At 53.0% G+C, this 24489-nt stretch overlaps 2 long non-coding RNA genes across 4 annotated transcripts in view; both read left to right on the top strand.

Moving 5' to 3' along the window:
- The window catches only part of LOC128627825 (uncharacterized), a 57217-nt gene extending 49185 nt beyond the window's left edge, over positions 1-8032 (top strand). The window contains exons 1-3 of one of the 2 annotated variants that reach the window (XR_008392128.1): positions 6598-6696; positions 6802-6928; positions 7457-8032. This is a non-coding gene — a long non-coding RNA (uncharacterized LOC128627825). Of the gene's footprint in view, positions 1-6597; positions 6697-6801; positions 6929-7456 lie in introns of those variants that run through there. The other variant, XR_008392129.1, reaches the window with a different exon arrangement.
- A 4721-nt stretch (positions 8033-12753) lies between these two features.
- LOC119049959 (uncharacterized) lies at positions 12754-24107 on the top strand. Of its 2 annotated transcripts, none has more exons than XR_005082654.2 (3): positions 12754-12991; positions 14461-15505; positions 21435-24107. It is a non-coding gene; the product is annotated as an uncharacterized LOC119049959 (long non-coding RNA). The 2 variants fall into 2 exon arrangements; XR_005082645.2 differs by having other exon boundaries at positions 14093-15505.
- Positions 24108-24489: the final 382 nt, after the last annotated feature.

The raw sequence follows: 24489 nt of genomic DNA, 5'->3' as shown, positions 1-24489 counted from the left end.
CTGCGTGAGGAGCTCTCTGAGTCTGGGCCGGCGGCTCTGAGACAGGTTAGGCCCAGGTTCAGATCTGAAGTGCTGAGGCAGCAGCGGGCCCTTGCAGAGGGAGAGATGGCCGTCGTGTGTCTCTAGATCTTCTGGAAGCGGGGGACCCGGTCTCCCCCTCCTGCCCCCTGTATGTCCTTGGAGCTGTTTTTATGTGCTGCTGGAGACCAAAATCACTGCCAGAGCCAAGAGCGCTGGGAGGTTTCCCCTCGCCGCGGGGCTTGCCCAGGGGAGCGCGGGCCATTCCCAGCACACGGGTGGAGGCCGGCCAGATTGCTCTGCCGTGTGGGCGGGGGTGCCCCCCTGCCCCCGTAGGATCCTGGAGGTCACTGTTGACAGGTCTGTGAGGAACAAGGACGAGGGAGAGGCTGCGGCGAGCGTGTAATTGTCCTGGGGTCCTTGAGGCCTGCGTGGAAATCCAGAATGTTCATGGAGTTCAGTAACCCAGCCTTCCATCTGTGCGTCCATCCATCCATTCACTCATCCCACACTTAACCAGGATCTCTGGGTGCTGATCACAAAGCACAGAGTCCTGCTTCCAAGGAGCTCAAAGATCTGACAGCTTGGACCCCTGTCCCCTGGCTGCCCACTGTCCACTGCAGATGGGGAAATCTTCGTCCTGTGACTGACACAGTAGACACATCACGGCACACCCCCCACTCACCTGCATGAGAGTCTTGACCTTGCCCGGTCAGCCCTTCCTTCCGCCCTCAGCGGAGAGCCCCGTCTCTCAGTCTGGTTCCAGGGTGTGGCAGGGTGGGCCCGAGAGGGGCAGGGGCGTGCCCTTGCTGGGTCAGTTCCAGGCTGCTCTGCTGGGGGCTCCGCAATGTAGGGAGAAGAGAGAGGAGACACAGAACTGGAGGCCCTGGGGCTGACTTGGGCTGTATAATGGAGAACTGTTTGAGCAGAGAGAGGGCTGGAAAGCTACAGGCGAGAGCAGCAAGCGAGGGCTTCTGTGATGGACGTGAGGCCAGAGCTCCGGAGCGAGAGGTCGGGGCGTTGAGAAGTATGGCTGAAGGTCAGCCACTGGATCCTCCTTAATAATACACGTTGCAAGACAAAACAATATTGGAAATTCCCATAAATAATTTGTGGTTGCTGTCCCCAGCTTGCTTTAAAAAAAAAAATCCTCACCCAAGGACATGCTTATTGATTTTAGAGCGAAGGGAGGAGAAGGAGAGAGACAGGGAGAGAAACACTGTTGCAAGAGAGAAGCATCGCCCTGATGAACTGGCGACCTAGGTATGTGCCCTGACCAGGAATCGAACCCGCGACCTTTTGGTTTATGGGATGATGATCTAACCATCTGAGCCACACCGGCCAAGATCCAAGCTTCTTTTAATGAGACTCTGAAGGGAAGGGGCTGCATGGGCCCCATGAGTCACTCGGGTTGCATTTATACGGCTTACAAAGCCCTCCGTCATCCGCGGTCTGCCCACTGTTTTTAGCTTTATTGGTCATCTCTTTACCTTCTTCTTTCCCAATTCCTCATCTGAACCTCACTTTCCAGGCTGATCTAGTTCTGTCCCCCTCCCTGCTGGCCTTGCTGTGACTTCTGCCGGAACCCCCCCTCCAGCCCCGTACCCCAGCTGTTTCTGAGGACTGGGTCGCCTAGCCCCCTTGTCCCCTCTCTTGGTCACCGGCTCGAACACGCACAGACTGCTTTCTTCTTGTTCCCTACATGGAATGATTTTAGTGCAGTCTTAAAGAGAAGAACATAAAACTAGTGCCCGGTGAGTTTCACCAGTCTGTTCACACTTAGCAAAACAGACAAATAACTCGAATGTCCCGGGAAGTAACGCTGTCTGGCCACTCCGTCTTTCTGGTTCACAATAAACTACAAATTAATTCATTAAAAATATTCACTGGGCACCTACTATGTCCCACATTGTCTGTTGAGTGCCAGTGTACATTTCATGGAGCTTAACTCACCAGTCCAGACCCCAACCAGCACCAACCCCAAGTCCAGCCCTAACTCCAATGCCAACCATAATCTTGGACCCAACACGAACCCTAATCTAACGTGAACCTTATCCCAGCCCAAACCCGATACCGTTCTACCCCTAACCAAACCCAACCCTAACCAAGACTCAACATCTAACTCTGAGCTTAACCATAGCCCCAAATCGAAGCCTAGCCCCAAACCCAAACCCAACCCTAATTCTAACCCTGGTGTCAAAAGTCTTTCATGGGGGTGTGTCCCCTTTTCTGTCATAGTGGAGTGCACTGAGCGATGATGAACCTTGTCTGATTCCGAATAGTCCAGTGCCCTCAGACTGGAAAAGGAAGAAGGCAGGTGGGACCAGAGTGAGTATGAGCCAAGCCAAGGGGATAACATGGAAAAACAAGGGTGCATGTCTCACTGTAAATCTGCATGAAGCTATTTTGTGGTCCTGTCTAAGGTCATGACCCTCAGCCAGCACCTTCTCCCCTTGCTGGTCTCTGGGCCACACAGAACTTCTCCCTCCAAGAACGCCCAAAGCCTTAAGGCACACTGTCCCCTTTGCCCAGAGTACCTTTCCTCCCCTCCTCACCGGGCGAACTCCTACTCCGCCCGCTCCACCCTTAGGTGCCTCTGAAATACCACTTCCTCCGGGAGACCCGCCCTCCCTGCTCTCTCCCCCAGAATCATTGTTTATTTCCTTCATTCTCACAGCTCCCTCATTTCCCTCTCTGGGCACTCATGGATATTTGTGGACACATGTTTGTTTGCAATGTTTATTTCTTTACTGTCTGTCTCCCCAGCCAGATGACTTCATTCAGGGCAGGGGCTGTGTTTTGTTCTCCACTGTAGCCCCGGTCCCCAGCAGCGCACCTGGCACACAGCAGACTCACAGAAAACTTTGTTGAATGAACTGATGAATGAATGAATCAGTGAGTGGATGAATGAATGCGTTTCCATTTCTTTGTAGGAGTGAGAGAAACATTCTGGCTAAGGGATGCTCCTGGCTGGTGGAGGTGTGTCCCCAGGGTCCCGGGACCCTGGGGACGCCCGGAGGGAGGAGCCAGCGCTCCCAGCACAGTCTGCCATCTGTTTCTGCTTCCATTGATCTCTCCCGCTTACCTGGAAACAAACAGGTTTTTCGAGAATCCATTTCCTCATTTTGCATTCTCCACCATACTGAGCGGGAGGTCAGCAGGCACCACCCTCACTGTTTTACAAGAAGCTTTTGTGCAGAGAGGTAAGAACACTGTGTGGGTCCCTGGCTGGGGGGTGGCAGGGCCCAGACCCTGTTTTCTACCCCCCCAGCTCTTGGCACCAAAACTTTCTTTCTGCCCCTGCTCCTGGGGGTGTTCAGCTCTGTCCGATTCCAGGAACTCAGGGTCCTGACAGTTCAGGCCCACCTTCCCATTCTGTTGACAGGCAGGTTGAGGCCAGCGTTGAAATTGACCTTGGGTAAATCAGCCAGAGGTCAACACTCTGGGAGCCTCCAACTGAAGGGGTGGATTCTTCACACCCTCCGGGTCCTCCTTTCTGGAAGGTCAGAAGAAAGACCTTCGTCACAGGGTCACTGCTGTTTGCTGAGCACCTGCTCAGCAGGCTTGGGCAAATCGCTATTATCTCTCTGGGGCTTTATAGTGACCTTATATTAACTTCCTAGATGAAGAAACCGAGGCACAGAAAGGTTCAGTTACTGGTACCAGGGACAGAGCTCGGTGCTGCTGGTAGGATCTGAACCCAGGTCTGCTGGATTCTAGAATCTTAACCTTATACTTAAAGCCAAAGAAAATCCCAGGAGTGGCAAGCAAACGCTGTCAAGATGTTAACAAAACTGTGGTACAGATAAGAGCGAGAGTAACCCAGGTACTGCCGACTGCCCAGGTTCCAGCGGGCGTGACCTGGTCCCGCCCCCAGTTTTCTGAGACTGCCCGCCCCGCCCCACCCCACCCCGCCCTCCAGTTCCCGGCTGCGCTCGGCCCCGCCCCTGCGGGCAATACGGGCCTCCCATTGGCTGCTGTTTCCATGGTTACCCGGGGCTGGCAGAGCTGCCAGCTTCTCCACACGTGTTCCCCGGAGCTGCCCAGAATTTGACAGGGGACCATGTGCACTGCAGCGCGGGAGCCAGACAAAGGGCCGGGGGAGGCGGGGGACGAAGCCGGCGGAGAGGCCAGCGTGGCCTGGGTGGGGAAGAGCCCGGCGTTCCTCCTGCGAGCCAGCAACCCCCCCCCCACACCCGCCTTTTGTATTTTGAAGAAAAGAAACAACAGTAAAGAATTGCTGTGTAAAGCGAAGTGGGAAATGTTTCCAGCCAGCCCCACCGGCTCTCCCTCCTCCAGGAAAAGCCTGGTACGCAGGCATCTCTTCCCACCTGAGAGCCCACCGTGTCCTTGTTTGTGCTCTGGGCTTCTAACCCAGCCTTGACCTGGGTCCTCCAAGTTTAAATCCTCTTTCTCTGGCTTGTTTACTAAGTGAACGCTTATCAAGCGTGATTGTTTTGATGCTTGAAAAATGAGACCCAAGGAATTGTGGGGGATCTCATCATCCATCCATCCATCCTACAACAGCTACTGCACCCTCAAATGTGATGATGGAACAGCCCCCCAGCCCCTACACTGGGGACCCAGTGAAGGCAGCTCAGATCAGCAGACAGATTTCACCTTCCCCACATGTTTACCCACCTGTGGCCTCTCATGATTGGTGGCATTGCCATCCTTCCAGTCTTCAAGCCGGATGCCCTCGATACTCCCTCCCCCCCGTAGCCCTGTCTCCATTTCCACCGCCAGTTGTATCAGTTTCCTGTTGCTGCCATAACAACTCACCACAAACTTAGTGGCTTAAAACAGCACAAATTTATTCTCTCGTCGCAGCACTTATCCGGCTAAATTCCAGTGTGGGGAGCCTCGCTGTCCCTCTGGAGGCCCCGAGGGGAGAGTCATTCCTGGCCTTTTCCAGGTGTAGAGGCCACACGCGTCCTTTGGCTGGTGACCCCCTTTCATCTTCAAAGCCAGGAGTGGCCAGCCGAGTGTTTCTTCACTGTGACATTGAGTCTTCTCCCCACGTCCACATTTAAGGACCTTTATGATTACATTGGCCCGCCCCAATCAGTCCAGGTGATCTCTATACCGCACAGTCAGATGATCCCATCTTTAACCTTAGTTCTCCCCTGCCAGGTAACATAACAGCCACATCCTTTTGGGGGATTAGGACGTGGCCTCTTTGGGGACATGATTCTGCCCACCATACTGGCCCTAACAGTTTTAGCTCCAACATTTCTTTGCAGTCCACCTCCTCTCTCCTCCCTTTCTGGATGCCCATGACATTCCCGAGGCAGCCTCGGTAGCCACCTGTCCATTGCTCTCATTTCTCTCACCCCCTCTGTCCACAGCCTCAGTTACCTGCAGGGTGGAGTCCAAACTCGGGGCTGGAAGCCCTTGACCTGCCCTCTGGTTCCTCCCTCTCCCTGCCCCGTCTCCTCTGCTACTGTAATACCAACCTCTTCTGGCGTTCTTCATTCCCCAGGGCATTTGACACCTCCTGACCTTTGCCTGTGTGGTTCCAGCTCTTGGTCTGTCCTTGGACTTTCATTGGTCTCTCCCAGGAAGCCCTCCCTGACCCCTAGGCCAAGTTAAAGGCCCCCCTCATGGTCCTTCTCCAGAACCCAAATGTGCTCATCACTGACCACTGGGATTCAAAAAGATCCTCGCTCGTGCCCGCCTCCTCCTGCCCCTGAGAGCCCACTGCGGTAGGCACTGTCTCACTCACCTCTTTGGCCACGAGGCCCAGCACAGGACTGTGCAGAGGCCTGGTTTGCGGTTGGTGAGGGGACCAGTCACAGAAGGATAAATACGGTGTGATTATACTTCCTTGAGGAACCTGGAGTCGTCGAATTCATAGAGACAGAATGTACCAGGGTGGTTGCCAGAGGCTGGGGGAGGGGAATGAAGAGTTAGTGTTTAACTTGTCCAGAGTTTCAATGTTGCAAAATGAAAAGAGTTCTGTGAATGGACGGTGGTGATGGTTGCGTAACAATGTGACTGTGCTTAATGTCACAGAACCGAACACTTAAAAATGATTAAGGTGGTAAATTTTATATCTTGTATATTATTTTAAAAAAGATAATCTAAAAATATTTTGGCTTTGTTTTTTGTTTACTTTGGGTGGTATGAAGGATACATAAAGATGATAATTTTGGCATTCCTTTTTTGACGTATTATTGATACACCACATTATATTAGTTTTAGGTGTACAAGGTAATGCTTTGATATTTGCATATATTGTGAAATAATCCCCATGATAAGCACAAGACAACATCTGTCACTATACATAGTTACAGAATTTTGTTTTCTTGTGATGAGAACTTTTAAGATCTATTTTGTTAGCAACTTTCAAATATGCAATACAGTATTATTAACTACAGTCACTAAATTTTTTAAATAAAGAAAATCTTAAAGATACACTGAAGGAACATCCCCGATAGCACAGCGTGTGACCGTCTTCGAAAGTCGGGGGGTTACTGGAGTAATTGTTGGGATGAAGTCACACATCAGTAGGGCGGGCCTTTGTCCAAGGTGACTGGTGTCCTAATAAGCAGACAGAGACACACAGGGAGAGTGCCAAGTGGTGACAGAGTGACATGGCAGCCAGCAAAGGACTGGGGCCCCCGCCAGAAGCCAGGCAGAGGAAGGGAAGGGTCCTCCGAGGGACTCAGAGGAAGTGTGGGTCCCCTGACACGGTGACTTCAGACTTTTCTCTCCTGGACTGTGAGACACCGAATTTCTTTTGTGTGAAGCCACCAGTATATTTCTATTTTCCATTTGCAGGTGCAGAGACTTTGAGGCTGAAGAAGGTGATGTAACTTTCCTTGACCACTGAACCTGGAAGTCTGGCCCTAAAACTTAACCATACACGAGCCCGTCCAAATCCCAAAGGAAGCCTGGAGAACATTCGGTCAGTGACTAAATTACATGTTTTTTTGTCTCTGCAAAAGTACTAGATACTTATTTCAGAGTATTTGAAAACTCCAAGTGACATAAATAAGAAAATATTTTGAATACCCAGACTTTCACCACCCAGAAATAATTAGTTAAAATGTGATTTCTTTGCAGTATTTGTTCCTATGCACGTTGATGGTGGCAGATCTAATGTGTTCAGCAAACCCCCTTTCTCTTCTCTGTCTGGCACACAGCTAGACTGCATTTCCCAGCTTCCCCTGCGAGCGGGGTGGCAGGTGATTGAGTTCTGACCAATGGAATGTGGGAGGAAGTGATGTCACCCACTTCTGGGCCTGGCTCATATAACTGGATCCTCCTTGCCCTCTCTTCTCCTGCTGTTCACTTGATGCCAAGGATTCAGTGGAGGACTCAGTGAGCACCCCAGGCAGGGGTGTCCGGGATGGCTATCAATGTGGCCCAACACAAAATCGTAAATTTACTTAAAACATTGAGATTTGTGTGTGTGTGTGATTACATGTTGCAGTGCATTTAATGTGTGGCCCAAGACAACTCTTGTTTCAGCGTGGCCCAGAGATGCCGGAAGGGTGGACATCCCTGAGGGGGAAGCCTGGGTTCTCCGATGACCCTGTGGAGTAGAGAGACCGCACCTTCCCTGGAGAGTCCCATGAGGGTGAAATAAACCTTTGTGGGGTTGTCTTTGAACTCCGGGATTTTGTTAAGGCAGTTGACCTGATACAGTCACGCCACATAAATAGTGGAATCATACGGTAGATACAGTTTTTAGGCTGATTTATTATGATTATGACATAGCATTGATCACAACCATGTTATTAAACAACTTCCTGCGGCATGATTTCAGTGGCGTTTATCTCCCCCGTCCCCTGTGGTTGGGCGTTTCAGTTGCTTCCAACGTCTTGTTTTTATGTCCTGCTCTGGTGGACACCCGCGTGGCGAGTCAGGGCACCCCATCCGGAGAGGCACCGGTTCCCTCCACTTGGGCTTCCTGCCTTGTGAGTCGCTCCTGTGTTGGTGCTGAAGGAGGGGCCCGGTTCCAGGGGGGCCGTTCAGAGAAACACGTGTGGTAGGAGGGAATGCACGTTCTTGGACCAGGGTACGCGAAATGCCTTGATTTTCTGTCCGTGGTCTCGTTTTCTCCTGGCTCCCTTTCCGGCCGATGTCTTGATGGTGGCAGGCATGGGGGAAGCCAGTCTCCTGCTTTGTAGAACAGTCTTTTCCAGGCAAATCTCTGGTCCCTGGAAGCCCTCACTGCCTGTCAGGGTGGTCCCTCTATGCTCGTTGGGGGGGGTCTCCTTTCTGTTTTCTTCCTCAGGTGGTGTCCGGCTGTGAGGAAAAGTGTATGTGGCCTAAAGGGGTTGGGCAGGGTGTGTCTTGTCTCACTCACTGTCCCCGTGCCTCAGAGTGGCTGGCCTGGATGGCACTGGTCTGTGGACACTGTGTTGGCCTTTGCTGATGCTGACTATGGACCTCGTTTTGCCTGAATGTCTCATCTCGGAGTCAAGCCTCATGTAATCAGTATTAGTTTTCTGTGGCTGCTGTAACACAGTGCCCCGAACTGGGGGGCTTAAAACAATAGAAATGTGTCGTCTCACAGTTCTGGAGGCCCGAAGTCTGAGATCAACAGGTCTCCAGGGCCACAGTTCCTTCGAAGCCCTGGGGAAGGATCCAGCTTCTGGCAGTCCTGGCATGTGGCTGCCTGCCTCGGATCTCCGCCCCTACACTCACACGGTGTTCTCTTCCTGTAAGGCCACAGCCATGTGGGGTTAACTTGCCCTTCCTGACTCCATCTTTGTTGGTTACATTGGCAAAGGCCCCGTTTCACGGGTACATATCTTTTGGGGACACAATTCAACCCGTAAAATCACCCCCAGTCCTCTCAGCTGCAGTGGGGGTCTCTGTGAGGCTGTCCTCAGTCCCACCTGCCCCCGGGGACCCTCGGACGCTTCCGCTCTGCTGCAGCCTTGCCATGTGGGATGCAGTGCCAGGCCCGACGGGGACCCATCCTTGGGGCACAGGCAGCAGCTTGAATGTGCTCACACCCCCTAAACCTGTTCAAATCCCTCTACTGCCCAGGACTTCCAGACCGACCTCCTGCCTCCCCCGACGCTGCCCCATCCCCCTGTCCTGCCCCTCTCCTCTCTTCCACTCCCCGTGGCTGCCTAGCAGGACGTATTCATATGTCGGACTCTCCTCCTTCATTACTCGGTGGTACGGATGTTGTCTACCGGTCCTTTATGGGGCAAAAGCCTTCTGGTTTGTTTCATGGTGGTGGCTGAAGAGGGAAGAAGAAGAACGACAAAAATACAGAACTAGCAAAAGGGAAAACGCACCAGGAGAAGTTTCAAAGATTCTATGCCTGTTAAACTGTTCTTGGCGTTAAGGACAGTTTGCCTTGACCTTCGGCGTTCCAGATGGTGGGACTCTGGCTGCCCTTTGTCTGCCAGCCTGTGTCCTCCCTGGTGAACCCTGGGCGTACTCCTCTGTCCACTCCCCCGGTGTCCCCCAGCCCCTGGTTTGCATGTTGGCCACACTTTCCTCCTGCCGCTGTGCTGGGGCAGCTCCTACTCTCGCTTGGGGTGTCCGCTTGGGCGGCAGGCCATCAGGGAGGCTGTCCCCCTGCCCCACACGGCTGCCCTTGCCCTGGAAACTGCACCTGTACCTGTGTGTTTTGTGTCTGTGACCCCAGCAGGCCATGGCTCCAGGAGGCAGGTGCCACAGGTGCTTTGTCCCTCTCCGTGTCCCCACAGTCAGCACTGGGCTGGAACACGCCAAATGTTGGGTGAAGGAACAGAAGTGACGTGGCTGGTGACTCCGTTAGGCTGAACCAAAGGAACTTGCCAGCAAAATCTGGCCGCTCCCACCTACAAGAACGGCAGTTGCCTGGGATGGAAGTCTTTCTCTGCTCTCCTTTTGTGCAGATGCCCACCAGTAGGAACCCCACGGTTTGTCCGCTGGGGAGGGGAGGCTGCGGAGGGTCCTGGGACTGCCCTCTTCTTTCCCGAGCTGGCAGAGAACCCTCCCAGGCCGCAGACTCTGCGTGGGGAGAGTCTGCCAGCTCGCGCTGCAGGAGCGCTCAGGGTTTAGCCAGTTTCCGGTCCTTGTCCAGGTTCGTCACGCCCTGGCCAATCACCTTCATGCTCCGGGTCCTACAGCAGCTCGGAGGGCGGCCACTGTTGCAGCCGGTGTGGAGTAGCTGTTCAGAGCAATGAGTTTGGCAGCGTGGGGCCTGGTACCCAGCAGGCGTCCGATAAATGCTTGTGGGGGTCACGGGAAACAGACTGGAGACTGAGTCCCGGCTCTGCCGTTTACTGGCACTGAGACTTTGGGCAAGCGACTTAGGCTCTCGGAGCCCCAGTCTGCTCATCTGGAAACGGGCAGCTGTGTACCCACCTGACCGGGTCAGCCGAGGGGACAGAGGCAGAGGGTGAGCTTGGCCTGGGGCAGCCCCCGTGCGGGGCTTCCCTGCAGTTGGAGCTGATGGTGGCGGGCACCCCTCAGCAGTGCCCTTTTTTCCCTTCCTGGTCCCCACCTCTCCTGTCCGACTTCCCATCCCAACTCTTCCCCGCGGCCCCCGGCTGCCCACACCCAAGGATGGATCTGTGTTCCAGGCCGTGGCCCCATCGCTCTCCACTCGGAGCCCTGCGGGAGCCCCCCCCCCTTCTTCCCTCCACCTCTTGAGTGACACCCAGGCTTCTCCCAGGGCACCCGAGGCTCTCCAGGGTCCCCTCTCACCAGCGACAGTTCCAGCCTATCTCTGAGGACACGCCCGCACCTCGGCCACACGTGGCACTTGCTTGTTCCTGCCCCCAAGCCCCCGCCCCCTCAAGCTTGCAGGTTTCTGGCTCTTCTCAAGCTGCCCCTTCCCCCGCCCCACGCCTTCGCCTTACCGAAGACAATGATGGTCGACAAACTACCACTAAATAAAGAGGGAATAACAAGTGCTGGCGAGCATGTGCAGAAATCCCTCCGCTGGGAGGTAGAGCGGGGCGGCTGCTGAGGACAGGCTAGGGGTCCCCCACCAGCTGAGCAGAGGGCTCAGGGACCCGCCCCTGCCGCTCTGGCTGTGTGGCCGAAAGAACTGAAAGCAGGGCCTTGAAGAGATACTTGTACACCCACAACCATACAAATACTGCGGGTGGACCTGCTCTGAGGTCCCTGGAACCGTCAGATTCATAGCGAGAGGGCAGAATGGTGGTTGTCCGGGGCTGGGTGGGGGCAGGGGAGGGTGGGAAGCTGCAGTTTCACAGGGGCCGTTGGGAAGAGGGGGAGAGCTCTGGGATGCAGGACGGGGGCTGTGCCCCACTGTGAATGTGTGCAACATCACTCACTGTTCGCTTTGCAGGGGTGTAGCTGGTAAAGTTTGTATTATGTGTGTCTTACAAAAAACAAAAAAGCCCCGGACTTTGAAGGTGGCCTGTGCCAGAAGCCTCCATCAAGGGATGCTCTTGCTTCCTGGGACAGAGGGTGGTCGGCTCGGACGCCCGGGTCCCAACCTCCCGCCTCTCCCCCAGTTCCCCGCCCGGAATGGGCGGAAAGCCCTGTGCAAGCGGGGCTGCTCTGGGCCCTCCACAGACTCGCCCTCCCCTCTCCCGCCCTTGCACCGCAGTTTCCTGAAATGCTCCCCTCCAAAGACCTTTCAGCTCCTGCCTCACTGCCACTGCCCTGAGGACACCTGGACTTTGGCTTTGCCTGTACCAGCCACCCTCCCCCACTGGTGGCCTCCAGCTCCAGCCTCCCGTTTTATGACCCCTACATGCTTCCTCTGTAGCCTTGACTCCGTAATTCTTGACTCCTGCAATCTTTTCTTTGACCCCTTTTTTTTGACCTTCTCCTCCCCACTCCTTCTCTTCTCATTGGGTTCCACCCTGGTCTCTGTTACACACACTTTTGGCCCCGCTCTCTCTCCGTAACGGCACAGCTCTCACCGTCGCCCAGCTGTCCCAGGTTGTGTCCCCCACCGGCTGGGCACCTGCCCGCCTGCCCCTCAGCACACGGAAGCTCCATGCTTTTGTTTTCTCACTTCCCAACTCTCGCTGTCGGCCTTGGCCCCCACCTCTCACATCCACGTCGTCCCAACCAGCATCTGATTCAGAAACACACCTGGAACCGGCCCCCTCCAGGTCTCCTGGGAGTCCCCCCACCCCCAGGGCAGCCGCCGCCTCTGATTCTGCAGGAACTGACCGGCTCCATCCTCTTCACCCTCCTCCCCCTTCAGTCCCTTCTCCACACCGAAGCCCAAACCATCCTTTTAAAATGCAAGTCAAATCACCTCTCGCTGGCTCGGATCCCTCCAGTGGCTCTCATCACAGGGCGAGGAGGATCCGAAGTCCTTGCCGGCCCACCAGGCTCGGCCTGCTCCCACCTCTGTGTTGCTCTGCTGACCTGTTCTGAACCCCCTGGGGGCAGGGCTGTGGATTTGGCCTTGGCAGTGAGCCGAACATGGGTCATGTATGGCACCACTTTGATAAATGAGTGAGGGACAGGTGACCGCACCTTCCCTGGGAGGCTCTTGCCCTGCCCTGGGGCCTCACAGCCTCCTGCTGACCCTGCTCTGGCCGGCACCAGGCGAGCAGCCCCAGCAGCTGTTCCTTCTGGTGGCCGACTCCCCTCAGCGAAGGGGGTGCCCCAGGTCCACATGAACCCCTGTCAGTCTCCTCACGCTGTCCGGGTCACCTTCTCGGGGCACTCCCTTCACACCCTGCACCCCGTGGGCGCGGCTGAGTGAGCGGAAACTGCCTGTGGTGGCCACGCCCCTTGCCCTGCCAACCACGCTCCAGAAAGCGAGAGATCTGCAGGGAGGGCTGCAGCCTGAGCAGGTCCCGTGGGCTCCTCGGCTGTGCCTTGAGGAGGGGGAGGTCCCTTGTCCGGGCCTGGGAGTCCAGGTACGGGGATTCCGACTCCGAGCCTGTGCTGGACACAGTGCCCATCAGCATGCGCTACCCCGATGGCCACAACCTTGCTTCTCTCTTCTGACGGTGACATGGCACTGGGAGCCGAACAGAAATAGAGCTGCAGGGATCTGTTCCAGTCCGCAGGCCAGGTTGGATTAATGCACAGAAATGTTCCGTTTTAAGTTTCTTTACTTGAAATTTTCATACACGTTTAACACCTGCCAATATTTGTCTGCATGTGACATTCAATGATGGTAATTGCTGTCACTTACACAAACTTCATCTTCGTATCCCAGGCATCGCGGGCTTTGCATGGGGCGAGGCTCAGCCAGAAGCGCTGGGTGGGAGGGCACCTCCGTGGAGGGAGCCCCAGAAAAAATGTGGGGTGTTTGTAAAGAACAGACTGGCCATGCAGGGGGCAAAGAGTGGAGGGCCATGGTCTGCCCCCTCCCAGGGGAGACCATGGCCAGGCCTGTGCCCCAGGGCTCAGTGTCCTCATCTGTAATGGCACCATGGCGGTGCTTGCTGGGGGTGAGATCAGTAAGACCAGTGAGGGGACTAGAGGCTGTAGTGTCACTTCTGGTTACCTAGTCCTTGTCATTTGGGAGGGGAAGGAATGGAGAGATGGGAGTGTGTTGTGGTGGGGAGGGACATGGGGACAGAAAGGCACCCAGGAGTCCGGAAGGAGCAGTCACTCAAGGTCACTGGGTGAGCCTGGCACCCAGGGACCCCATCTTCACCGGACCCGACGTCCATTTCCCCACTCCATTCTGCAGGGGTCTCCCTTGGGCCCACATGGCATCGAACGGGTCACTCGCACGTTTATTGAGTGCCGACTGTATGCCGGGTCAGATGGTCCAGGTCAGCGCTGCAGCCCCACCTTTGCCGTCTGCTTTGGGTCTTGTACTTTCACTCGACATTCTGCCTGCGTGTCTCCCACGTGCCAACGGCCTTTGTGAGAGGTGGCATTTGGGGTGGGAGACAGCACTGCCGGGCCGGCCGCCGGGTTACCGGGAGGGGAGCCTCTCCCCTCCCCAAACTGGGGTCCTTCAGCAGCCCCTCTCTGTCCAGCTACCTTGTGCTTGTGCTTTGAGATTGAATTCTGCCTCCTCCATGAAGCCTGCCTGGCTCTCCCCTCCTGGCCTAAGCTCCCTCCTCTGAAGCCCACGTCCCTCTGCCTCACCCAGGTGCCCTACGTCCTCTTCCTCTTCCTAGAGTGTCACGGCTTTCTCTTCCTTCCTGTGTTTTAGGCCTTGACAAGTCACCCAGGCAAGGGGCCCATGTGCTCATCTCGCGGGCTCGTCCCCCTGTTTCCTGCTGAGCCCACAGGCTGGCTGTTCAGGGGAGAGACTTCTGCGGAAGGTGCGGGCGCACTGCTCAAAGCTGAAAAGCCTGCTCTGTCGGGTTGCCGGATTTAGCAATAAAAATAAAAGAAAAATGCAGCACGCCCAGTTAGATGTGAATTTCAGATAAGGACTAACTTGGGTATAAGTATATCCCACATATCGAATGGGATACACTTATACTGAAACATCGGTTGTTTACCTCAAGTTCAACTCTAACTTGGCATCTTGTATTTTATCTGGCCACCTCCTACCCGTCTTTGTCGCCTTGCCAGCCACTCACCCTCAATAGCTGGACCGTGAGTCCTGCAGGCAAGAATCCTGTCCCTCTCTCCAGGCCTCCCGCTGTGTGCCCACCTTCAGCAGGGAGCCTGAGCCGGCTCAGGGGCTGGATACATACATACTCTCTGGTGGGACAGGCCAAGGGGACCCACCCTGAGCCGGGGGAAGAGCTGCATGTGGACCTCGAGCCGATTTCTGTGAAGACCAGTGCGAATTGCTGAGAAGACTGAGATGCCGGCTCTTTGGTTCAAGAGGTACTTTTTAACTGTCGTAGAACAGCTCTGACTTCCTGGTTGCCTACCGCACACGGAGCTCTACCATGTTTTTATAGGTCAGCGCTCACAACAGCTCTGCTGGGCAGCCGTGGTTTTTACACCTTTGATGGGGTAACTGGGGTTCAGAGAGGGGCGTACCTGGCTGCAGGTCACACGGACAGGAGCCCACAGCTGGCTATTCTCCAGCCAGACCCAGGGGTGCCCCCCATCCGGTGCTGGCACGGGGGGGGGGGCTGCTTCGGCGAAGACTCAGGTGTGAGTGGCGCACTGACGGTGAGAACACTGTGTGCCCTCGGGAGCCACCTCCGCTCCCGGGTGAGCTGTGCCGTTACCGTCAGTCTCACCTCTGCAGCTTGTTGCTCAGTAAAGCCTGGTGCACAGGAGAGTTCCCCACTCAGAAATTTTCAATGGAGGAGGCCTGGAGTGAATGAGATTCTGCTGAGCTTCAACTCCCCACTGGGCAGGGAGGGGTCAAGTACCTGGTGAAGGGGCACCACGGGGCACTCAGCCAGGACAGCAGTTCAGACCCAGCGCCCACCATTTCTGAACTCGGCGACTTTGGGGAAGCCACTTCCTAGGTTTTGCCATCTCTCAAGAAGGAGTGAAACGAACTTGGCCACCCCAGGTTCCCAAGAAGTGCCAGCTGTTGATGCTGCTGCTACGGAGGGTGATGAAGACAGGCCGCAGCCACCTCTTCCCTGGCGGGCCCGCTGGAGTGAGGCCCAGAGCCTCACGCCCCGAGGAGCCCTCGGCACCTTTGCAGGTGGGTCTTAGTCTTTGGCTCCTTCCCTGGAGCTGCTGAGAAGGGAAACCTGCCTCCCCACCTGGCCTGCGGCATGGTCAACGTCAGCAAAGGCTGGCCCTCCAACTGACCTGCCTTCGTGCTGAGGCTGGAGGCTCCCTCCTGCCTTCAGGGTACAGGTGTGCGTGTGTGCACATGTGTGAGCATGTGTACATGTGTGAGTGTGCATGAATGAGAGTGAGTACGTGTGCGCGTGTGTGCAATTAGGCTGCGTGGGCTGCCGTCTGGGGGTGGGGCCCTCACATGTCTTCACCTTGTCACCTGGTCGTCTTTGCTCCAGAAAGGCGGCTCTGCTTCCCACATCGTCACCACTGCCCCTCACTTGTGCTCAGAACAAAGGCAAAGTCTCCAAGACCCCAGGGCCAGAATGCTGCCTGCTGCCCTGGTGCCCACCCACCCTCGACCCCCAGGCTGTGGTCACTGTCACTCCCCCCCAGCTCCTCCCACCTGGCTGACGCCCTCTCCCTCGCTGCTTCCTTCTGCTCCCGGCCTCCTCGGGGAGGTCTCCGGAGGGAACGTCCGGAACACTGGGCGTCCTCACGCCTCTCCCCGCAGAGCGCCCCGTGTGGTTCTCCCCAACCAGCAAAGGCCACACGGTTGCTTCTTGTCCCTCCCACCAGTGTCTGTTGAAAAAGGAGAGTAGTGGGCTGTGCCGTGAAACCCACGCTTTTCGGTTACAGCATCATTCCTACAGTGCACATGTTTGTCCATTTGTTACTTCAGCAGAAAAACACCAGGCACCGGAAGTTCAGGGCAGGTGCAGGCCCCGTCTGTCAGTCAGTCTGGCCAGCCAGGTGTGTGGCTGGGAGGCGGGCGGGAGCACCACCTGGTGATTTCTGGGGGCTCCTCCCAGGCCAGGTCGCAGGCTTTCTCCCACACAACCTTCCTAGTGGCTGTTAAGAGATTAGTGTATGCAAATACCCTTTTCCTAGGGCAATTTCAGCCTTGAACTCTGTGGATTAAGTTACTTGATTTAAATACATATTTGGGCAACACCTCCCCGCCACACAGACCTGAACAAATCCTAAACACTAAATAAAATCCCCTCATCTCGCACGTGCTGTAGAGCTTCTAATCCCAAGTCCTGTGGGCATTTCAGCAGTCGAGATGGTTCACGGGGGCTGCAGGAGTTTATTTGGAATGTCAAATACCTGTGTTATAGGGAATGCTCCTTCATGGGCCTGGCTAATACCAGCCAGGGGTGGGGGGACATGGGATAAGGCGGGCGCTGGAGATGTGCTGGGAGGGGGCCTCTGGAGGGACACAGGTCCGTCAGCAAGCGAGGGAGGTGGGGACTCCGTGAGTGGTGACAAGTAGCCAGGCCGGGCCCTGCTGGGAGTGGGGATGGACGTGTTGGGAGCGTGGCCATGATTCTGGGTTCGTGAGAGGCCTCGGAGGAGGGTTTGAGAACAAATGTGTCCAAGGATGAGACCTGGAGTGAACATTGTCCACGTCCATTAGGGGGTGCACCTAGGGGGTGAGCCCCACACGGTGGGCATGGCGATGGGTGCTGGGTTTTAGGAAGGGCAGGGCCAGAGGGTCGCCCGCTGGGAGGCCTGCATCTGTCAGTCAAGGGAGAGAGCTGGGGCCTGGCCTTAGGGGGCCCAAGTGGCAGGTGTCTTCAGTCACCCTCCCCTGAGACCAGGTGGCCCGAAGATGCCCCCTCAGCCCCATTGCTGTTCCCAGCACCCTGCAGGCTTCCCTTGGTTCCTTCTGCCTGGATTCCTCCCCAGACGATATCTGACAGGGTGGTCCCCTCCCGCCCCTCCTTCAAGTCCTGGCTCAAACTTCACCTCTCCCTGAAGCCTACCCAGAGCAACCTGCCCAGCCCAGTCCTGCTTGCCCCAGCCCCCCACGCCCCAGCCCTGCGCCCCCCACTTGCTTTCCCCGCAGCACTCATCTCCTTCTGACAAACGTTATCATTCCTGTTTTATGCTGCCGGCTCTTTACTGTTTTCCTCCTCAACCTGTCTCAATGTAAGGTCCTCCAGGCGAGGGTCTGGGTTTGTTTTGTTCGCTGATGTGTCCCCAGGGCCTGGCACAGGCCTGGCACACAGTAGGGCTCCATAAATCCCTGCCCGAATCCCTCCGTGCCAAGACAAGGGCAGCCTCCCGAACCAACAAACCCCCCAAGGACCCGCAGAATCTGCTGCTCCCCGCTGAGCACCCTGTGTAGGTGCCAAACCCAGGCCGCGGTTCCCTGGTGGGCGGAATGCCACGGGCAGGGCCAGGTCACGCAGCCCCAGCGCCCAGCACCCTGTTGCTCCCACCCCACTGTGGTGTCTCCGCAGGCCTCCCCGGGAGGGGACCCCGGGCAGTGCCGGGAGTGAAGTCAGAGAGAGGTTCGTGGGAGAGTCTGGGACCACGCCCCCTCGCCTCGCCGTTGCCGTGTGTCTCTTCACCTGCCGGTCTACTTTCAACCTGTGTCTTTATATGGAATGTGCCTCCTGCACTTTGTGCCTTTGTACCTCCTCTCCTACCCCTCTGGGTTGTCTTACTGTTGTTCTCACTGCGTCAGGGGTTCAAATGCACGTCCCTGCATCTTGGACTGTTCAGCTGAGGTCCATATGGAGCCGCTCCGTGGGAAACGTCTCGTCCTCACTGTGGCGCAGGTCACGCGGCTCCCGCCCGCCACCCTTCACTGTACCGTTCTCCTGTGTATACGTGTATGGTTTTTGCTTTAGATATCTCTATATATTTTACAGAAATTAAAAGGAAAAAGGGATCTTTTCTGTTCACCCAGACATTTATCATTTCTTATGCTCTCCTTGAGAATCTGAATTTCCATCTTGAACCCTTTCCCTTTTGGCACTGCTTGCAGGCCGGGTTGCCTGGCGAAAAGTCTCTTCGTTTAAAGAAAAATTAGTGAAATCTAAAAATAACCACTTTATCATCATTCTGAAAGGGTATCTTGGCTGGGTATAAAATTCTTGGGTTGGCGTGTTTTTTTCCCTCTTCCTCTTTAGAAGAACAAAACCATTTTTTTCTGAAAGAATCACAGCTTCACAGGCACGGCACAGGTAGCTGGAGCGACCTGGGCACCCCTTGACTGGTGCCCAGGGGTCGTGTCTTATGTGGTGGAACAGGCCGCAACACTGTGAGATCAGGGTTGGCAGGAGCGTGTGTAGAGGTCCGTGCTGTTTTATCTCCTGGGTAGAAGCCTGCCGCTGCCGTAGGAATCAAGACACAGGACATCCGAACACCACAGAGATCTCCCTCATGTCGCCTCTTGGTAATCATACTGAATCCCTGCCCGACCCGCCCTCCCCTGGGCACTGCTCACCTATTGCTTTTGTCACTTAAATAATGTTATGCAACTGAAGTCACACAGCATGTGGTCTTCTCAGAGTGGCCTCTCTACTCAGTGTGGTCCCCTCGAGATTCGTGCAAGCCGTGTGCGCCAGAGTCCGCTCCTTTTTGTTACTGAGCACTGTTCCAGCCAGGGCGTGTTTGAGCGCTGGGCTCCTGGTGGGTGTTCCCATTGCTCCCAGTTTGGGTCTATTGCCAGTGAAGCTGCTATGAACATACATTTATGTACAGGTGTTAGTGTAGGCATAAGTTTTTATTTCTCTGGAACAAATGCCAAGGATCTCAATTACTGGCTTACATGGTAACAGTGTGTTTAGGTTTTTGAGAACCCGTCAGACTGTTTTGCAGAGTGGTCATGCTATTTTTTATTCCCAAAGAAATGCATGAATGACCCAGTTTCTCTGCATCCTTGCCAGCATCTGATATTGTCGCTATATTTAAAAAAATGTTCAGCTATTCTAATAGTAATGTTATCTCGTCGTGGCCTAAATTTACACATTCCCAAAGGCTAGTGGTGTTGAATATCTTTTTATGTGTCTATTTGCCTCCCATATACTTTCTTCGGTGAAATATCTTTCATGTGTTTTGCCCATTTTCTAGGTGGAGTGTTGGTGGTTTGTTACCGTTCAGTTTCGAGAATTCTTTGTATAACCTAGATACAGGTTCTTTGTGACACAGGTCCCGCTGCTCCGGTGATCTGCGTGGCTATCCCCTCATGCCACACAGACTTGATTACTGCTGTTTAATGTTTTAAACTTGGGTAGAGTGACTCCTCCTACTTCATTGTTCTTTTTCAAATGTGTTCTAGACATTTTCATTCTTTTGATTTTCCATATATGTTTTAAAATGATGTTTCTGTGTCTAAAAAATATCTCGCTTGCATTTTGATAGGCATGACCTTAAACTTAGATATGAACTTGGGGGGAGCTGACGTTTTTACTATGCTGATTCTTCCAATCCATGAACATGAGTTCTCTCTCCATTTATTTTACTTAGATATTAAAAAAAATTTTATCAGTATTTTATGGTTTTCCACACACAAATCCTGCACATGCTTGGTTATTTATACCTGAGTATTTTATTTTTTGAGCAGTGATAGATGATATTACACTTAAAATTTGTTTTCATGATTCATTGCTAATATATTGACATACAATTGATTTTTGTGTCCTGGACCCAGTGAACTCACCTGTTAGTTCTGGAAGATTTTTTCTTTTGGTAGCTTTACCTGGTTTTGATAATAATGCTCTCATACAATGAATTGGAAGTGTTCCCTTCTCTTCTTATGAACGCGATTTCTTGAATAGTTATAGTACTAGTCAGTGATTTGTTTCGGACTGGGTGCGCTGTGATAGTTTGCGCTTTCCAAGCAACTGGTTCTTTTCATCTAAGTTGTCAGATCAGTATGGGTGTAGCTGTTCACAGCATTCCCTTGTTACCTTTTTGATACCTTCAGTGTCTGCAGTGTACCCCTGTTCCATTCCTGATACTGATGATTTGTGTCTTCTCTCTTTTTTCCCCTTTGCCAACCATGCTAAGGTTTCTCAATTTCATTGATCATTTCAAAGAACCAGATTTCTGTTTCTATGATTTTCTCTGGTTTTAATTTTATGAATTTTTGCTTTTGTATCTATTTATTTATTTATTTTTGTCCTTGTTGGGTTTTGGTTTGTTTTGCTCTTCTTTTTCTAATTTCATTAAATACTTTTTTTTTTTGTATTTAACTAGTATGCTATTAGATCAAAACTGGGTTTAAAGCTCATACTTTGTAGATGGGATATTTCATTCACATAAAATTATTTCTAATGTCTAGTTTTTTAAAGGTGAGAGACTGGCTCAGTGACCTGAGGCTTTCTATCTGACATAAGCATTTAGTGCTATGACTTTCCCTCATCACACTGCTTTAGCTACATCCCATGAATTTTGAGATGTTGTGTTTTTGTTTCCATTTAGATCTATATTTTTTTTCCAATTTCCTTTGAGACTTCTTCTTTGATCTATAGATGATTTAAAAGCTCATTGTTTAGTTTCCACGTGCTTGGAGACTTTTGTCATTGATTTCTACGTCAGTTCCCTTCTGTGCAGGAAACACACTCTGTTTGGTTTCTTCTAATTTGTTGAGATTTCCCATATAGCCCCTGTTCCCACACATGCATAACTTCCCCTATTATCAACACCTCCATCACAGTGACACATTTACTATAATTGATGAACCTATATTGACACATAGTGCTCACCCCAAGCCATGCCTTACATTAGGTTCTCTCCTAGTGCTGTGTACGCCATGGGTTTGGACAAATGTGCAATGGTATGTACCTACCATTACAGTACCACGCAGAATGTTTTCACTGACCCAAAGATCCCCTGTACTCCGCCTACTTTTCCCTCCCTCCACTTAACCCCTGGCGGCCACTGGTATTTTTATTGTTGTCATAGTTTTGCTTCTTCCAGAACATTATATCATTTGAATCATACAGTGTGCAGCCTTTTCAGACTGGCTTCTTTCCCTTAGCAATGTGAACTTATGTTTCTTCCATGTCTTTTCGTGGTTTGATAGCTCATTTCTTTTTATCGCTAAACAGAATCCAAAGTCTGGATGCACCACAATTTATTTATCCATTTACCTGCTGAAGGACAGCTTGTTTGCTTTCAAGTTTTGGCAATTATGGATGAAGCTTCTACAAGCATCTGTGCACAGGCTTTAGTGTGCACATGACTTTTCAACTCCAAGGATCATGACTGCATGGATTGTATGACAAAAATATGTTTAATTTTGTAAGAAACCACCAGCCCGCTTTCCAGAGGGGCTGCACCATGTTGAACTCCCACCAACAACGAACGAGAGCTCCTGTTGCCCCGTGTCCTCGCCGGCATTTGGTGCTGTCCGTGTTCTGGATTTTGGCCATTCTAATAGGTATGTAGTGGTGAAAATGAAAAATTTTAAAAAATTCCATTTACAATAGCACAAAAGAGCATAAAATACTTAGTAGTAATAAATTTAACAAAAGAATGAGTTTTGAAAAGTCCTAAGATGAATGGGAGGAGATAGTACGTTCATGGATCAGAAAACTCCATGCGGCTGAGAGGTCGGTTCTCCCCGACCGCCCTGCAGGTTCAGCACAGCCCCCGTTGTAACCCCAGCAGCCTCGGGAAAACACACAAAATGTCAGGCTGATTCTAGTGCTGACGTGGACATTTGAAGGACTTAAAGCAGCCGAAAAACTTGTTCTGTGATGAACTTACGCCACCTGATTTCGAGATCCAGGCAAGGCGAGTAGACGGGCCTGACCGACTAGAGCGCCGGCGGCAGGCCCGCGCTTTTCTGGCTCCTGGATTTTTGATGAAGGGGTCACAGCATTTTCATGGGAAAAGAAGTCTTTTCAGCAGATGGTACCAGATCTACTTGACGTCCATCTTGAGAAAATGAACCTTGACCTTCCACCTTATACACATTTCATTCACAGTGGATCAGGATCTAAACATAAAAATTAAAACTATAAAGCTTCTGGGACGCAGGTGACAGACACAAGGCCCCGGGGGCTGAACCCAGCACCGCCCCCCTCCCCCCGCCTGGTTTAATCCAGAACCTTGTTTCTACCTGGCAGCAGCACCGAGCTCCTTGCCCCTAGTTAAGGAGTAGTTACAATTATACAGGCCTAAAATTACAGTCGGCCCTTTGAAGGCAACTGCAAGGCTGATGTGGCCCCCGGTGAGAATGAGTTCAACACCCCAGTTCTAGGAGAAGCCGCAGGAGAAAATCTTCATCACCCGTGAGCTGGACCAAGTTTCTTAGACAGGACACAGACGGCACTCACCATAAGAAAATCAACAATTCGACCTCACCAAAGTCGAACACGCCTGCTTACTGTTAAGAAAGTGAAATGGGAAACCACACACTAGAGATGGGCGGGTGTCTAGATGAGACAGACGAACCTACAGCGCAGTGGTCCAAGGGCACCTGCCTCCACTTCACAGAGGAAGGGGTGCCCAGGCGAGCGGGCACATTTAAAAGTGCTCGACGTCATCGGTCATCTGGGAAATGCCAATTAAAGTCCACGAGGTACTACTACAAAATCTCACAGTGAAGGTGTTTTATTATATTATTCCCTCCCTCATTAAGATAGTTTATGATTAAAATTTTACGACTGACAACAAGAAATGTTGGTGAGAACGTGGAACAAGTGGAATGCTCATAAATTGCTGATGGGAACACAAAATGTCACAAGTACTTTGGAAAAAGTTTCACTGGTTTCCTATAAAGTGAGGCACACACTTTCCCTAGAGCTCAGTAATTCCACTTCTAGACATTTTCTCAAAAGAAATAAGCGCACACGTCCCCAGAAAAGTTTGTATGGGAATGTTTATAACAGCTGTACTTACGATGCCCCAACTGGAAACTACCCAAAGGTCCATCAAATGAGGGGATGTCCCAGTTGTACTGATGGCCACACTGGAATCACGTGTGCTGTGTTGCGATGGCTGTATGTTGTGACACAAGTCCTGCTGCTATAACAACACCAACCAGCCCAGGGTTGACATGGTGGCTCCATAGTGTCAGGGGCCCAGACTCGTACTCACTTGCTCTTTTGCCATCCTCAGTACACAGCTTCTACCTCGTGATGTGAAACGGTTGCTGTTGTTCCTGCTGTTGCATCTTCATTCCAGCCAGCAGAAGGAGAGATGGGAACAAGGGCCCCTCTTCCTTTTAAGGCAGGACAGGAGGTTGCACGCTTCACTTCCATTCACATGCCACTAGCCAGAGCCTGGTCACACCGGCACCCTTAATTACAAGGGAAGCTGGAGAATGTGTGTTTTCTTGGGCAGCCAGGAACATTTCTGTCTTAGAAGCTGGCCACCATACTCTCTAGACCCCTGAGAGCAAGCCCTGCCTCATCCGCTTGGGGTTGCCCCAGGGCCCTGCACAGCGTGGAGTGGGGGTGAAGTCTGAGCTCAGTAAGAATTACTTGGAAGAATTAATGAGGAAATACAGCAAGTCTCTCCTAATAACAGCACTGACCCCTGAGGGCCTTTGTCAGTGAGGTCATGGCCAGCTCCTCACGTTCTTGCTGAAGACGTCGTCTGCTCCAGTCTGATGCACTCACAAGGCTTGCGTAGACACGTGCTTCCTTTTTTCTCATCAGCCCAGCCCCAGTGAACTGGGGGTATGGGGGACCCAGTGATGGTTTGGGGATTTGTGGAAGGGAGGATGACTGCCCCCACCAATGAGAAAGAAGCTAACAAAGGCTTTGTGATGAATACATGAATAAATGAATGAATGGCTAGATGAACGAATGATTGTATGGGAGACTTGGAGAAATTCCTTGCTTGACAATGGAATTCTGTCTCCTTGGCGTCTCCTGGGCCTACAAGGCTTGGAGAACGGAACTCTGGGCAGCTGCCACCAGGCCTGGGGAGGGCAAGGCCAACGTGCCAATGAACAGCAGGTTCTCCTGGCCGGGGGAAGTGCCCAGAACGTGCGGACAGTACCCAAGGGCCCGTGTGTCGCTTGCTGGGATGTCCATGGACCCAGATGTCTGGCCGATGCTGGCAGCTGGTGGTGAGGTGGCCTCCCTGCTTCCTGTGTGATTCCCAGGCACCTCCTTCGGCAAATGGGGGTGGGCTCCGTCCGCAGCAGCC

This window comes from Artibeus jamaicensis, unplaced genomic scaffold (assembly GCF_021234435.1).
Source record: "Artibeus jamaicensis isolate MK-2021 breed Jamaican fruit bat unplaced genomic scaffold, CSHL_Jam_final contig_471, whole genome shotgun sequence".
In the NCBI taxonomy this organism is placed as follows: Eukaryota; Metazoa; Chordata; class Mammalia; order Chiroptera; family Phyllostomidae; genus Artibeus; species Artibeus jamaicensis.
The sequence above is the reverse complement of the archived record's forward strand: the minus strand, read 5'-3'. Positions and strand labels throughout refer to the sequence as shown.